Here is a 16,227-nt window from a genome sequence, read left to right as displayed (position 1 = left end):
ACGATGATAGTCTTGTTCTACAAACTTTTTGTTTTTAATTTGATGAGTTTTGTCTTTTATACCGGATCCTTTCATCTGTTTATATGATATTTATTTCTTGATCAAATCTGTATGAACAGTGCTTCATACGATCTCTATTAAGACCACATCGCAAAGACTTTCGAAAAATCAACCTTTGGTAGTGTCTAAATTCTATAGCCTTGTCCGGCAAGTTTTGACATGTTTGAATATTACCATGGCGTATTACGTAATGTGAACATGATTTCTATGGCGTATACAAAGGGTACTGAAATTTCAATTGAGTTGATTTCTCGAAAGTCTTTGTGATCGTGATAATGAACCATTTGATATAAATCATTGATTGTGATGGCGTATCCAAGATAGGACGGAGACTGGATACATCGTAACCCCCCCCCCCCCCAATCTAACCACTTTTGAAGGCACAGAAAAACTCGACATACAAAAAGTTGAGTCTACGGTACAAATACCAATTATTCCAAAATAACATAAAAACACAAGTAATAAGATAAACACATATCAAATAAACAGATAGATCGTCAGTTTAGTGCCACAAGGGCGTTAACTCGGTGTCGAAATAATATGATGAGCACCCTTCTGGCTCCAAACAGACGAAATGAAAATAAAAAACGAATAAGAGTCTGAATATGTAGACTAAATCAGGGTGTTTTCCACGATATACAGGTATGACCATTACAAGTGACGTGCTCGCGTTGGAATGTTTTCAATTGTTGAAATGTACATGTCTGCTGTCAGAATTAAAAGTACACTGACATTGCGGTTATTTACACCGTAAACTGCTGGTACAGGATGGCGAAAAGCTGGAGGAGTGAAAAACCATTTCAGGCATTGTGTACATCTTAAAAATGAGTTGTAACCATGGTAACTTTGATTTATTTGTTCTCAGTGGGACGATGGTTAACACGCAAGAGGGAATTTAAAAACATGCCATGTTCTATGATTAATCCAGTGGATGAGTTAGCAATAGGCAGTGGTTATGTTGGAAAAATGTATACAAAAAAAAAGAGTTGGATTTGCTAATTAAAAACACACATTTCACGCTTACAATTAGTATATGGGTCACCGCAAAAGGCTACTAAATTTTCGTCATGTCAGATTTTACCCCCAAAGTCCTCTAGGCCTATAGGCTTACATCTATTTCATAGCCCCCCCCCCCCCCCCCGCGCTCGACACGCACACACACAAACAATCCCCAGCTTTACGAAGTTATGATTAGTGTGTTGATGTAATATGTTAAAAACACAGTGACTTGTTTCACTATCAGTAAACTTAAGCATAAATTATTTTTAAAAACCTAATCTGACTGAGATGCGTGCTCGACAGAGCAACAACATTTATTTTTTTAAATCTATTTCTTATATTTAGACAGAGTGGCTCATTAATTATCACCAATAACGGTGGTCTTCCGTGAGAACCTGTTAAACATAATGAGGTACATTATAGTTTAACAAATAATTAAAGTTTTACAAATATATACATAATAATATTAATAACAAAATATTGAACATAAATTCATAACAATAAACAATAAATGAAAACATATATAATATACATATATCAGGCCTTTAAAAAAAAGAATGTTGTATTGCCCTTTAGGAGTCGGCACCTGGGTCAGTCGGTCGATTATTTCTTTTTCCCCCTGTATGGGCTGATATTCTTCAGGCTGGTACTAAAGACAAAGTGTTTTTCTCAATTAAAATACTTTCAGTCTTTATTGTTTTGTTTGTTTGTTTGAAACCCGAATGTGTAATTCCTATGTAGTTTTGATGTGAAATCAAGACTGATACCTATAAAACGAAATTTAAGAATAAAAACGGATCATCGAAAATTTAGAATCAAACACCAATGACATTAAGACTTCCACTATATCTAATGACTTAATAGGATGATATTTCATTCGCACTCAGGTTAATGAAAGGTTAGTGTAGAAGGTAAGCTTCCGATTTGAAACTAGACGATGAAGAAATAATATTTATAGAAAACATAACATCGGGATTTCTACGAAAGGTTATAGTTCTGTGATATAGATTTTTAAGATTTGCTTCGCTGCATTGCAATTCACAGAGTGTAGGGAAATATTGGTAAATTATTTTTAGTTTTTCTTTAATTTTTCTCTATGCTCATTGATTTTCATATATTCTCGCGTTCAGAAATTCCGGAAATGTATGTGAGAGTAAGTTCATGAGGAATGGAATGTGATACCATTGGTATTTACTGACTCGAGAGTTTTCTGTTTCAGTTTAGTTTGTGATTTATATATTTCAAATGTAAATTTGTTCGAGTGAGGTTTCTTTGTTTGATCTTTTGTTTGTTTGGGTTTTTGTTTTATTATTTTTTGTTTTTATTTTGCCTTTTGGGGGAATTTGTATTTGCACGTCTTTTTCATTCACCAAAGGCAAGATAATCCATATGAAATACATTGCGAACAGCAGATCAGGGAAGGGCGAGGTTGGAGGGGGTAGGGGCAAAATAATACTCCCCCCCCCGTCTCTCCCTTGTGGAGAACAAACTGAGTGGGTCGGGGAGGCTGATGACGAATCAAATCATATCATCATAATCGTATTCATGTAAAATTATGCTGCTGTCTATAGCATTGCCCCTCCTTTCTAAAACAATGAATCTTCCCCCTCCCCATGATGTCCTGATTATACCCATACACATTATAATAAGAAGGGATGCTCCTTACGAGGTGGAGATGGTGCACATTATTACGATATCACTAAAATCTATATACATGGTAATGTAACAGCTGTAATAAATTAATGGGGAATCTTAGCCTCCCGGTATAAAGTATTTGTTTAAATCTATATAAATATGATATATACGCATATATATTTTCGGAACTTGTTATTTTTCAACATGACCTGTCTATACACAGTGATCACTGAAGTCTTGACTGACGGGGAAAAGTCAAAAGGAAATTATAATTGCATGTTTTGGCGGTGTATAAAGTTAACAGTCAATCACGTAGTTTCGACTACCAGGAAAGTCCTGTGAAAACGGGATTATTTTTTTACAGACTGAATGTGTAATGTACATTGCAGCGAGGGTATTTACGGATTGCCTTTCTTTTATTATATTTTTTCAATATTGTAATCCATTTGTGTCAGCAATCAGTTGTATCTATTGAAAAATACCGACTCAAGGGAATGCAAAATCAGTTGTATTGATTGAAGATAACGAACCGAAGAGAAGAAGGATTGCGTGCTTTTTATCAATTTTTTTTTCAATTTTGTAATCCATTTGTGTCAGCAATCAGTTGTATTTGTAGAAAAATACTTACTCAAAAAACGTAAAATCAGTTGTATTGATTGAAGATAGCGAACCGAGGAGACGAAAACATGTAAATCTGTGGTATAGAGACGTATATAATGCCAACCTTGATTTTAATGAGAATTCTTCGCTGACTTCTTTCTTTGCAAACATTAATCCTTTCCGGCCGAGTCTCAGTTTTGACCCTGAACAAAACTACCAGTCAATTTATGACAAAAAAGAGATAATCGGCTTTGGGATTAGGATTGAGCTTAGTAGTATGAATACATTGACTATTCCTGTGGCTTTGGTAACGGCCCTAGCTCTATGTGAATATGTTTGAAGCATGGGAATCACCCTTATTTATTACTGATACTGTATTTATACAGGGTGGCACATTTCACCAATTTGGTGGTCTACCATGATGCCCTGTCTGGTAAGAATAAAACAAATAACAGCAGTAAAAACAAAATTGATAAATACACAAACATATAAACAGTTATGATACAAATTAATTGGTATCCTCATGAAATAACTGATCATTCAAGAATTACCCTTGATCATTTAAAAGAAATAGGCCTATGGGAATGGATTTTCAATATCAAGAGAAAATATATTTAAACATGAAAATAAAATGAAAATGAAATAAAGAATGGATGGTAACTACAAATTTAGAAGGAAGATTTTTTTTTATTGAAAACGTACATTTTGTATAATCAAGCTGTAGTATTTTTTTCTTATTCCTCCTAGGAGTATGAAGATGGACAGTCTTTATGATTTAATGCAACTTATCATCAATGTGCTAGTCATTCCAGAAATAGAAATTCATTAAAAAAAAAATTATATTATGGCTATTTTCAAGAAAGAACAAAAATACACTATCACTCATGAAAATGAAATATTCTTCTTTCTAGCAAGTTACTATTTTGTGTTGCAATTTATGGGTCTAAAGTACCCGTAGAGATAAAAGTCTGACTAAAACTATATGTCCTTTGGATTAAGAAAATGCTTCTCAACGGATTACCAGAACTGAAAAGCCCATGTTTATATTTTGTAATCAAGATTATTGTCAATATCAGCAGCCTCGTTAGCGCAGTAGGCAGCGCGTCAGTCTCATAATCTGAAGGTCGTGAGTTCGATCCTCACATGGGGCAAACTGCTCAGATTTTTGGACTCCTTATACACTGTTGGAATATATTTTGTTTGCCTTTCTCTCCTCAGAAGTAAATATGATTAGCAATACGATTTATTCTTCATATATATATACAGTTCATATCTTCTCGGAACTTTATTGATCAATCTCTTTGACTCTTTATATCGATCACTACACTATTGGGAAGATATAAACTCTAATATAGCAAGATTATATTCAGATATCCTAATTTACGTACACAACCATTAATTAGGACCTACATAATGCAAGCTTTGCTTCTTAATAGATCCCCCACTTTATTTACTTTTTTTAAATGTCTTTTGTCAAAACTAATACCATGTACATTATGTTCTTATATTGTATGTTTATTATGTTCAATTATGTTATTTTGATAAAGTGGAAACAAATTTAACTTGAAATATGAAAATATATCGTATTGTTACCATCACTTTATGAAAAGAAGAAGACAAAAAAAAATTAAAAAATGAGCAGTGCCCCATGTGAGGATCGAACTCACGACCTTCAGATTATGAGACTGACGCGCTGCCTACTGCGCTAACGAGGCTGCTACGCTACATAAGTGTTGTAATAATACCATATTCGTATAGGCTTTTCTGTTGTTTTTAATTCGTTGAGAAGCATTAATTCTGGTCTAAATCCGAAGGTCATTCCATGTTTTAGTCAGACTTTTATCTTTATAGATACTTTGGACCCGCAAATTGCAACGCCAGTTGAATATCTTGCTATAAAGCAACCTCCACTGAAAATTACTAACACCGTAAGCAATAGATGGGACAATGTATAATTTATACACGCAACAGACATCTCGTTGTACGGAGACTTGAATTGTATCTCTTTCAGATTGTACGTAGCCATTCAGTCCCGCACAGATTGAAAAGGAACCATTATGTACGTACTTATAACCTAATTGAATGTTTATCTATTTAAAAAAAATAAAGGTTCCTCCGATTTAGACAGAAAAGTGACGGATAATGACGTGCTATGAAAGATGGAGATCGAGCGAGCCCATAACTAGCTAGCCGCAAATTTCTATCGCCTGTACGCAATATTTCGATAGAATCCTGTCGTTTCATTGGTCAATTTTCGATAATTCTCGATAATTCTCGATAGAAATGATGGCACTGATTGGCTAATGCGCTATCGAAATGTATCGAGATTTGTGAGTCTGACGGAGGGTTCTACGAGGCTGCCGATATAGTGACGGTATTTTTGATAACCAAATATAAACATGGGCTTTTCAGTTCTGCATGGTAATCCGTTGTGAAGTGGAAAGCAAAATTAGTCCAACTTTATAGGCAACAGTATGTACATTCAACAGAATTACAATATTGTAGTGTTTATGTGTGTAGCTTCATTTTTGGCTTGAGGTATGAATATTGAAAGCAAAATAAATAATATTTCAAATTTAAGGGCAACAGTGTTTAAGGCCGGGAGTGCAAAAAACTGACCAGTATGCCCCATGTGAGGATCGAACTCACGACCTTCAGATTATGAGACTGACGCGCTGCCTACTGCGCTAACGAGGCTGCTGATAATGACGATTGTTATGATTACAAACTATGAACATGAGCACTTCAGTTCCGGTAATCCGTTAATATAAGAAGAGGAAAGCAAAATTAATCAAATTTTACAGTCAACACTATATTTAATGTACATTCAACATAATTACAATATTGTTGTGAATATGTGTGTAGCTTGATTTTTGGCTAGAGGTATGAATATTGAAACCTTATCTAAATCTTATCTTGACACATACACCGTAATGCTCCATAGGATGATCGTACTAGTAATGCTTAAATAGTTGTGTAAGAATGATCGTAGATTCACTGAATTTAGTTCAGTAGAATTAACATGTGCTTCCAAAGAATTTAATGAACAAATGAACAAATCTTCGAAAATGCAAGGTAACATGACATCGGTTCATTTACGAAATTCATTTACGAAAAATCAAGTTGGAACTCAACTCAAATAAGTCAAAAGTGGAATACAATGGATAGGGAAATAAGTTCAACTCACCGTGCAAAGTCGATATGATTATTATCCTTTCCCAACGAAAGAAGTCCAGATTCTATCTTTTGAATATTTTATGCGAGTCCGTAAGAAATCACTCTCACATGCACACCCTCACACCGCCGATATAATTTCTTAGATGCGGCATAAGCTGCTACTTCCCAACAGTCCAATCGGTCAGGAGAAAATAATTCTCTCCGTTTTAAATCCCATGTATGACTTCATTGATCCTTTCTTTTGAAGTTTCTTTACAATCGAGGTTTCAGATCGAATTATATTCGTAAAAATACCCAGCAAGCAAGTCGCCCAAAACGAAATATATTTGCTACTTTGAGCTGTGCACATATTTTGAGCTGCGATTGGGTTTAGGGTGATCTCTTAAATGAGGTATCTGTTGTAAATCACCTTGTTTTTAATGGACCGGTTTCTTTTTTGGTCACGGAGATTTATTAAAGAATTTGGGGATTATTTTCACGGACCGTTTCATGACAACAGTTAGGCTGGGCTTAGAGCTGGTTGACTATTTTAATTCGGGGGGTTCATCCATTCCCGCCAAGTTGTTATCATCGTTCATTCGTCACCCTTCGCACTATTAAAGTCGCCCCCGCCCCCTCCCCAAACATCTTCTCTGTCTCTGTCTCTGTCTCTGTCTCTGTTTCTGTCTGTCTCTCTGTCTGTCTGTCTGTCTCTCTCTCTCTCTCTCTATATATATATATATATATATATATATATTATCTCCCCTCCCCCTTTCTGTCTCTCTCTCTCTCCTTCCCCCTCCTCTCTGTCTGCCTGTCTGTCTCTCTGTCTGTCTGTCTGCCTCTCCCCCCCCCCCCCCCCTCTGTCTGTCTGTCTCTCCTTTTCTCTCTGTTTTTCTCCTCTATATCTCTCTTATTATCTTCATGCAGACAGACACACATAAGATTATATCAATACAGATTAGAGAAGAAAAAAGAGAGATGAAAAATAGGATTTTTTTTTTTAATGACAGAAAATTAAAACCATTTGGGAGAGAGGCTACGGCGTTGTCATTTTTTAAAAGTAAAAATAGAAACATTTTCAGAGACAAAGCTGCTAGATACATCATAAATATGTATTGCGCGTCATTGCGAAGATAAAGTACCAATTAAAACGTGTTTTCTTCTCCCTTCTTTTCACGTGGCTCAATCAGAGCATGACGGGGGCCCATTTAACCTGCAATTCAACGCCATTTAATAGAGGATTCAGGAGAAGAAAAGGTCGAACGAATGACAAGAAAAGAATAGATTCATTTGACACGGAGAGAACATGGTTTTGCACTGATAGATAGGTTTATAGATCAAAGAGGACTTCCCAAATCCGGTCTCGCAGAAAAAGAAATACACCCAAGAGGCTTGTCCAGAAAAGACGCAGTACATTTAAAGGTACTATGTCCCATTTGCAGGCCCCAAAATGAAAAAGTTAAATTCCAACTGCATTTGAAAGATAATACTAACTTAGAACTTCTCTAAAAAAGGTAGGGCTTGAAAATGTCTTCAAGTTGGAAAATAACGACTATTAGTTGTCAAATCGACTTTAGGGCTATAGAGCCCAAAAGTAATAGTCTTGATTTTCAGACAATTGTACCGAATGGTCATACGTTTTATGCTGCGCAAAGATTCAATCAGTTTAATCTTGGCCATCACAAGAAGTGGGTTATTGATGAAGACAAATGCTCATGTACCCTTTACAACTCTTTTCGTGTATGTTATTACCAAAGAAGAAAAAAAGCCAGTCAGTCACTCAATAGTGTCTGACAGTGAAGTCTAGCAAGTAAACGGGTTTCCCTGCATAATTTGAATATGAGGACACTGCTAACGTTTAAATTTCACAGATAGGACATACATGACATATTCATAATTCCTGCAAAGTTCTACAGAATTTGAGGTTTGCTGCAAAAGGAACATAGTACCTTTAACGTCTAAATGTATGGCAACTGCGAGCAATAACGGACTTTCGCGTATTCTATGAGGTCTGTGTTATCCAACTCCCTGGTGTTATATAAGATTGAGATGCCTTTTTTGCGTTCCAAAATTGCTGTACTGAGTATAGGTAGGGCACAACACTAGGGGGTGCATTCTCATTCGCGTATTTAGGGTATACCGGTTCGATCAGGGATGCCCCTCCCATCCCCCCTCCCAATCGCCCTCACTGTATGTGTCTCAAAACAACGTCAAAATCATGAGCACCAAAGGTTTCTTTAGTGTTTCTGACTGTTTATTTCTTCTAAATTGTTTCGCCAAGTAAATCTGTGATGTTTTAAGAATGTGCAGCAATTTGTATCTGATATATATCAATGTATTCTTTTAATAGTTTGAATGGCCAAGAATATCAATTTTAAATTCTGCATGTATACATATCTCTTCGTGTATTATGTGAACGATATTATTTAATAAAGGAACCATGTGGAAGGGGATATTTGTTGTTGTTTAAAGTCCCATTCAGCATGGTTGGACGAATTGTTGCACAGTACAAACAACTTTTTTGTTCTTTGACACAACGTGCTTTCGACACATAATTAGAACATTCAACTAATTAATGAAATGTAGGTTTCAAGTCGTTCTATAAATAAATGGTCGATTGTGGCCCGCTTTGCATGATATTTGTATTTTGTAATTACTGTTGTGAACGCGGTGAATGCGGTGAATAACGAACGAAATTAAAAACCGTCCTTCAATATTTGTTGTTTTTCGAGCATGAAACTATATGCTCTTGCTGTTATCATAATGGAAATTATGATCTGCTCTGTGGAATGTTTATACTGTGGATATGATAATATCTATTGTCAAAAAAATCAAAACAGCTATTAAAGGGATTGGATATCTTTGTCTCAGTTTCTAAACAAAATCCTGGATTTAGCCATGGACCTACATGCACTTAGCTCATGCTGCAATCATTACTTTTTAAAACCGTTAGGTCAGTCAGGAACCCCATGACGTTTCCAAGCCGATCGCCCGTCTGATTATCAAGATATTTGTGACAGCCCGGGAATTCGAAATTTCAAAAACCGTTTTCCTAACGGTTTTTATAACACTACAGTCTATTTAGGGAAAATGAGTAAGATAAAACCGGTCACTCAAAGATTTTTTTACTTTTTTGAGGCACTTCATGATCATATTGAAGCACAATTTTTTTAGGGGTTCCATTATTACACCATATCGCAGACGCTGATAACACATAGGGCAGTGCATCTCAGATTTGGCATTGATTGTTAAACAATGCCTTTAAAACACATTGGAAAAGACAACAACTACTCAATATTACCGCAGGAAGATACATTACTTGAATAAAGAAATCACTAGTCATCCTAGAAATACGGCGATAGTTTTAGGTTCCATATTTTTAATTTGTATCCGTGTCATAATATTTATCTCTCGGGTCTCAAATGAGGATGAGATAAGATTAACTATAAAAAAAAATAATTACATCAACATATCCGAGTCTTGATGCCATTCACGAACGTTATTGAATAAGATATCAGCCATTCCTTATAGTTTCCATGGCATTTTTATAAGATTTATAATTGTGTAAATTATCTAGCAACTGAGGTAGCCATCATCATTTAGTACTGTTGGCTTTGTAGTTAAATTTATTACTCAAAAATGAGCTTTAAAGTCCTCTGTTCATATTTATGATATTGTAATAAAATCGTTTGTTTCATTCATAAACGTGGCTGTATGATTTATTTGACACATAATTGTTGTGGTTCGGAATATTAGCTAGACATTTTCGTCAAGATCCAATGACAATCTCGTCGTTTTTCAAGCATCGTTAATTATCTCTTTCAAGTATTTTGGATAGACAAATGCACTTATCTATGCTTGTAATATTAATAGATTCTTCAGCTATACATTTCATTCGGCATGAGATATGTTTTAGTGTCTCAAACCCTAGGAACCAAACTTAACAAAAAAATACATTCCTTGCAATCTGTAAGCACTGCCACTCAACAGCAGCGCGTGCACAAAGTTATCTTTCTGCCTCTCCTCTCTTCTCCTCTCTTCTCTTCTCTTCTCTCCCTCTCTCTCTCTCTCTCTCTACCTCCTTTTCTCTCTCGTCTCTCTCTTTCCCCATCTCTTTCTCTTTTGTTTTGGTTATATGTTTTTTTTTAAATCTCTCTATCTCTCTCTCTCTCTATTATATAGGCCTAGATCCCTCTTTCTGAAGTTTTGAATATCTCTATCCATTTATTTATGTCTCTCTCTCTCTCTCTCTCTCTCTCTCTCTCTCTCTCTCTCTCTCTCTCTCTCTCTCTCTCTCTATCTACCTCTCTATCACTGTCACTCACTCCCCCTGTCTACCTCTTCCCCCTCTCTCTCTCTCTCTCTCTCTCTTTTATACATACGGTAATTTTGCCATTCCAACCTCTTCATTTTTATCTTCTTTTATTTGTAAGTATCTCTCCCTCTCTCTCTCTCTCTCTCTCTCTCTCTCTCTCTCTCTCTCTCTCTCTCTCTATCTCTCTCTCTATCTCTATCTACCTCTATATCACTGTCACTCACTCCCCCTCCCTCCCTCCACCCACCTCCTCTCCATCGACAGAGCCGACCCGTTCTGAATGATACTCGTTTTGCACATGACTGTGAAGAATTCATTTCGAGTTGGTTTTGGCTCGGAACCAACTAACCATTGAAATTAATATGAATAACGAGCTGAATAACTAGATATGATTTACTTTGCAGATGCAATAAATCTAATATTCTCTTGATCATGTGCTCACGCTAAGAGTTCTTTGAGTAGTTTAATTCTATATTTTTTCACACAATGAATCAATTGGAATAAGTACTTTTGCCTCGGATCGTAAGTGTTTAAAGGAACGTCTCAGGTTGCTAATTTCGTTTCTTTTCTTTCATGTTATATTCTACAGACGTAAAGCTTCTCCCCAATGTGTTTTTTTTAATGTAGATCCATGTATGCATGTGCTGCCAACATGGCAAATTAAAAGAGTCAAAACTATACTTAAAATTACAAATTACATAGCCTATTCGAACCTGTCTTCCAAGTTAAGAACAGTTGTATACTTTGTTATAAAGTTAGATTATTTAGAAGCTGTGACTCTCCCGATATACCACGCCATTTTCTGTATTTTATCGTCATTTTATTACAAGGCAAATGCGTGCTCTCAAACGCTAACGAAATGTCAAGTAAACATGGTAAAACAAGAAAAGAGTGTACAACAACAATAACAACAACACAACAACACAACCAACAAAAGCACGAAATGAAAGAAAGCAAGAAACCAGATGACGAAACAAGTTTGTTACTCACCGACTCCGAGTTAATTCGATCGAAGACAAAAAAGAACAAGTCGCTAAATGGTCTTCGCATACTTCACGAGAGTTGTCTGCATATTAGTTAAGCATGGATAGGCTTGTAAACAAACTATTAGAATCCTGGTTACTTTCATTTCTTCAAGAACAGATATCTATCTTTGTTGTAAAAGATCCCACGCTAATTCTGTCTATTCTTGAACAAGGCACTATGACAAGTCAAAGACCATTTGCTCTTTGTAAACGAAACAGGACGACATTTTATTCTCAGAATGAAAATGACGAATAGGTCTTGTTGTAGTGGTCATCGGCTTCAGTAGGCCAGTTTCAAAACAGCGCGGGAGATGCTATAGAAGGCCTATACATGTATATACCAAGCAAAAGTATAGATAATTATAGATTATATTTTTAATTCACTCGACTTGACGCTCTGTTTATAATAGTGAATATCCTTATTGTTAAAAGGATGTGTTTATTACAAAACGGTATGATATCCATTGAATTAATAGAAGTAGAGGTTTTGGAGTGGTTTAGGCACTTGACTGAAAAGGTGGTGGGTTCGATCCCCGACATGGCACTAACGTCCTTTGGCAAGGTACTAATCTAAATTGCCACTCAATAGCAAGGAGAGAAATGGGGACCTGGTAGGACGACGAAAGCTTCTGTGATGGTATAAATTCCCATATGCCCTCACGGTGGCCATATGGTAGGAATACTCCCCAGGGAGTGGAGATGGAGTACACCGTTTGTGAATGAATTCGATGACAGGGTAATGATAAAAAACCATTGCCCAAAAATTTGGAATACATTTTTCTAACCTCTTTTCATACAATGATTGTGAGAACATGAATATTTTCTTGATACTATAGTTTATATCTAATTCTCATAACTTTACTGATCAATCGATACGACTATTTACATTGATCGGTAAAGGTCTGATAAGATATCAACTTCATCTATTGCAAGAATAAACCACATTCTTACAAAAGTCAGAGATGAGAAAAATTATTCCAACCTGATGGGCAACACTTTATATTTTAAGCGCTTTGAGACGGTATTATATTAAGCGCTACATAATCATATTCATATTTATTATTATCTTCTGTTATTTCTATCCATTGAGTATTATCCTTACCAATCGTAATGATATGAAATCTGAATAAACAACTAGGCCTACTCGAGAACATTGAACCAATTTTAATTAATGTGCGTCACATAACAACTTAAAGGAAACATACGACTCAAAGAGGCATTAAAATGTAAGTGGCAGAATAGTTGTGTTGAAAGGTGAAGTTGTATATTGATCATGTGGTTGCATTTAGTTTGAGCAGTTGACTATGTAGTAAAATGGAGCAAACGTGTGTATGAGATTTTGGAACCTTTCAATTGAGTTCTTGTTATTTCTTGACCTTCTGGAAATTGTATTATTCGGAAAGTCAAGACGGGAATTGCACAATTGGTTCTCACTTTATACGCTGTATAGAGCTAAACATTAAATAAAGATGTTTGATAGTCCTTAAACAACAATACAGTATTACTTCAACAAAGAATTTAAAGGAATGCGAGGATATAGCTTCATGAAGATGCATTATCATGATAATGGTTTGTTCTGTGCCACAAAACCGAACGCAATGAAAAAGCAGGGCTAGCACTTTTTGACAGCTTTAAAATTAATTTCAAATGAGGTGATAAAACATCTTCAGGACTAGTTTGCCTTTAAGTTTGTTAAAATAAACACCAACACGGATCTTCTGCTAATTAGCATATTTTTGATTGGATTTTGATGACCATCTCAAGTTTGTTTCTTCATCATCACGATCATTCCGGGGTTTGCTCTTTGGCTTCACAGACGTGCTTATTTAGTGGCGGATCCCGGGGGAGGAGGGGGGAGGAGGGGGTAGGGGGTAGGGGTAGGGGTAGGGGTAGGGAAGTCTCATAAACCAAACTGTCCGTACACTAAAATATATCTGAGTAACAAAAACAAAAACAAGTTACCAATGTACTCGTATGCACCCCGGCCAAATTGTGAACTCTTTTTGGTGCACATACAGAACATAGAAAATAATACTAGTCTTAATACAGTGTATACGATTAACAAAAATAACAAAATTTATTTTTCTTACTAACATCTTTGCGTGTCTCGTCAAGAATAATATGATCCGCTGTAGAAGTGATAGCTTGTTTGCATTAAAAACAAGAAACTCAGACGCTTTGTTGTTGAAACATACAAGAACGAATCTAGAAAAAAAAATGATATTTGATATGCCTTGGTCAATTTTAGCTTTTACTTTGCCACCCACATTTAATCAAAAGTAACAGTCATTAAATCATCAGAATAAAAATCATACCATTTTAATTCAGTCGAATCACAGACAGTACTCTGATTAATGTATGTGCCTCATTTATCTAAATAGAGATGATATTTCACCGAGTGTTTAAGATAAAAATGAAAGTTAAACTTGTCGGGAGAGGCATAACTAACATTGAAGAACGATAGGCAATTCAGTTTTTCGTTAGCGATGGTGGATGAAAACAATTTGCTGTCCCTTTTTCGGTATATACCCCCGCCCTTTCAGAAAAATACCAAGCTCCGCCCTTGTACAATGTGTGATTGATATAAGTAAAGTCGCATACAAGGCATGGTACGTGCACCGTTTCACATTAAATTGGACGAAATTGTTTTTTTTTCTTCTCTTTTCAGGTAGTAATTGTGACAATCATATAGTTTATTCTTGGTAGATAAAGTTCATTCGAACTTAAATGAACAATCGCTGTGACACTTTATATATTGATCTAGATGAATAAGGTTCTGAGAACTTTAGTATTAAGGATAAACGCTTAGAGACTTCAGGGAAAAGCGCATTATAAGCACCGTTTTGTTATTATTATCATTATTATTATCAAACCATAATGTCACATTCACCATCATCGTCATTTATTAAAGTCAGAATTTTCCCTCTATACTTTCGCGCCATGATTGCTCTTCTCTCCCTCGATCTACTTTTTCTTGTCTCGAGCATATCGAATAACCGCCTCTTTAAAGGCCCACTGCACTACTTGTAGCTACTTGCGCCCTCTATATAACAAACAATGCCTAATCGGTGACCATTGGTCCCCCATGATCCTCTTTTTCTTATGTTAACTGAGAGCTGAGTTTATGAGATAGCCACCTGGCCAGTGACCTTGCAGGGCGCTCTAATCCCTCCTGTAAACTATGGCAGATAAGCTTTAAGCTCGTTCCATGAAGAGAGTTAGGAAGAATTATTCAAATGTTGTGGGCAACAGTCTAAATTTTGAGTTTTGTGGGAGAAATAAGACTCTTCAGATGAGGTTCATGTAAAGAAATTAACTTGTCCGAGGGAAATTATAAATCATGACCTTCTTTTAAAGTTGAGTTCTGGTCAGGGAATCACAATGAGGAACAAAAAAAAAATGTTTGGAAACAATTGGGAAAGGTCGAGTATCATGTAGTACATTAGAATGGATGTTTACTGATATTAGTTTTGGTAGTGATCAAAATTATAAGAAATTCACGCACTTTTCCTGGAGTTAACATGTGATGAACGCAGAAAAGGGTATATGGGACTACAGAAAAATGTTTGGACCAACTTTTTCAGCGATATGGTGAGGAGGAGGAATCGTTTTCAGGAGACATTCATCTGCTATCATTACTATGTCACTCTTCCAAACAGACATACATTGTTGCCCATAATATGTTGGGATAATTCAGGTAACCCTATTTCATGAAATGATTGTGATGATGTGATGTATTCTTGATCATGTTTAAAGATAAAGTTTATATCTTCTCGGAGTTTATTTTTTTATCTTTTATTTGATTGTCCCCCTTCCACAGGTCTCCTTTATAAAATAATATCGTTCATATTATGTGTACAAGAAGAGATATATACATGCAGAATTTCAAAATGATATTCTTGGCCATTCAAAATATGATAAGAACATACATTTATAGATGTCAGTTACAAATTGCAGTTCATTTTCAGAGTATGACAGAGTTTATCGGAGTTTATTGATATATCTAAAGAGTCACAGAGATTTATCAATTAACCTCTGAGAAGAAATAAACTTAAAGGTATAGGCCAGTTCAGGTCATGCGATGGCATTGTGAAAGAAACGTTGTGGAATGGATCAGAAAAAGTTGATCATAATGTACTGCAAAGTTCTGGAATCATCGAAATGATAAGAAATTCGGCCCAGTCTTGGTAAAGTTGCAAGCACTGTACACAGAAAGATGTATATGGGACTACGTGATATCTATCCAGACGGATAGATATGATAATTTACCAAATATATCAATTAGTAGGCGGTTTCCCGGCAAAATTTGTAACATCGCGTATTAGTCAAAACATATTCTTTCACATGATTGGTAATAAGAGCTTCCATTTCATTTTTTGAGAGGGGAGGAGGGGGGGGGGCGTTTCCAAAACTGGTCTATATCTTTAACTACCA

At 35.8% G+C, this 16,227-nt stretch overlaps 3 non-coding genes across 3 annotated transcripts; 1 reads left to right on the top strand and 2 right to left on the bottom strand.

Annotated features, from left to right (window-relative positions):
• The first annotated feature begins 4,372 nt into the window (after positions 1 to 4,372).
• Positions 4,373 to 4,445, top strand: TRNAM-CAU. Its single transcript has one exon. It is a non-coding gene; the product is annotated as a tRNA-Met (tRNA).
• A 491-nt stretch (positions 4,446 to 4,936) lies between these two features.
• TRNAM-CAU lies at positions 4,937 to 5,009 on the bottom strand. The gene has a single exon. It is a non-coding gene; the product is annotated as a tRNA-Met (tRNA).
• Positions 5,010 to 5,918: 909 nt separating this feature from the next.
• TRNAM-CAU lies at positions 5,919 to 5,991 on the bottom strand. The gene has a single exon. It is a non-coding gene; the product is annotated as a tRNA-Met (tRNA).
• Positions 5,992 to 16,227: the final 10,236 nt, after the last annotated feature.

This window comes from Strongylocentrotus purpuratus, unplaced genomic scaffold (genome assembly GCF_000002235.5).
Source record: "Strongylocentrotus purpuratus isolate Spur 01 unplaced genomic scaffold, Spur_5.0 spur5_scaffold_18, whole genome shotgun sequence".
NCBI classification, from domain to species: Eukaryota; Metazoa; Echinodermata; class Echinoidea; order Camarodonta; family Strongylocentrotidae; genus Strongylocentrotus; species Strongylocentrotus purpuratus.
The sequence above is the reverse complement of the archived record's forward strand: the minus strand, read 5'-3'. Positions and strand labels throughout refer to the sequence as shown.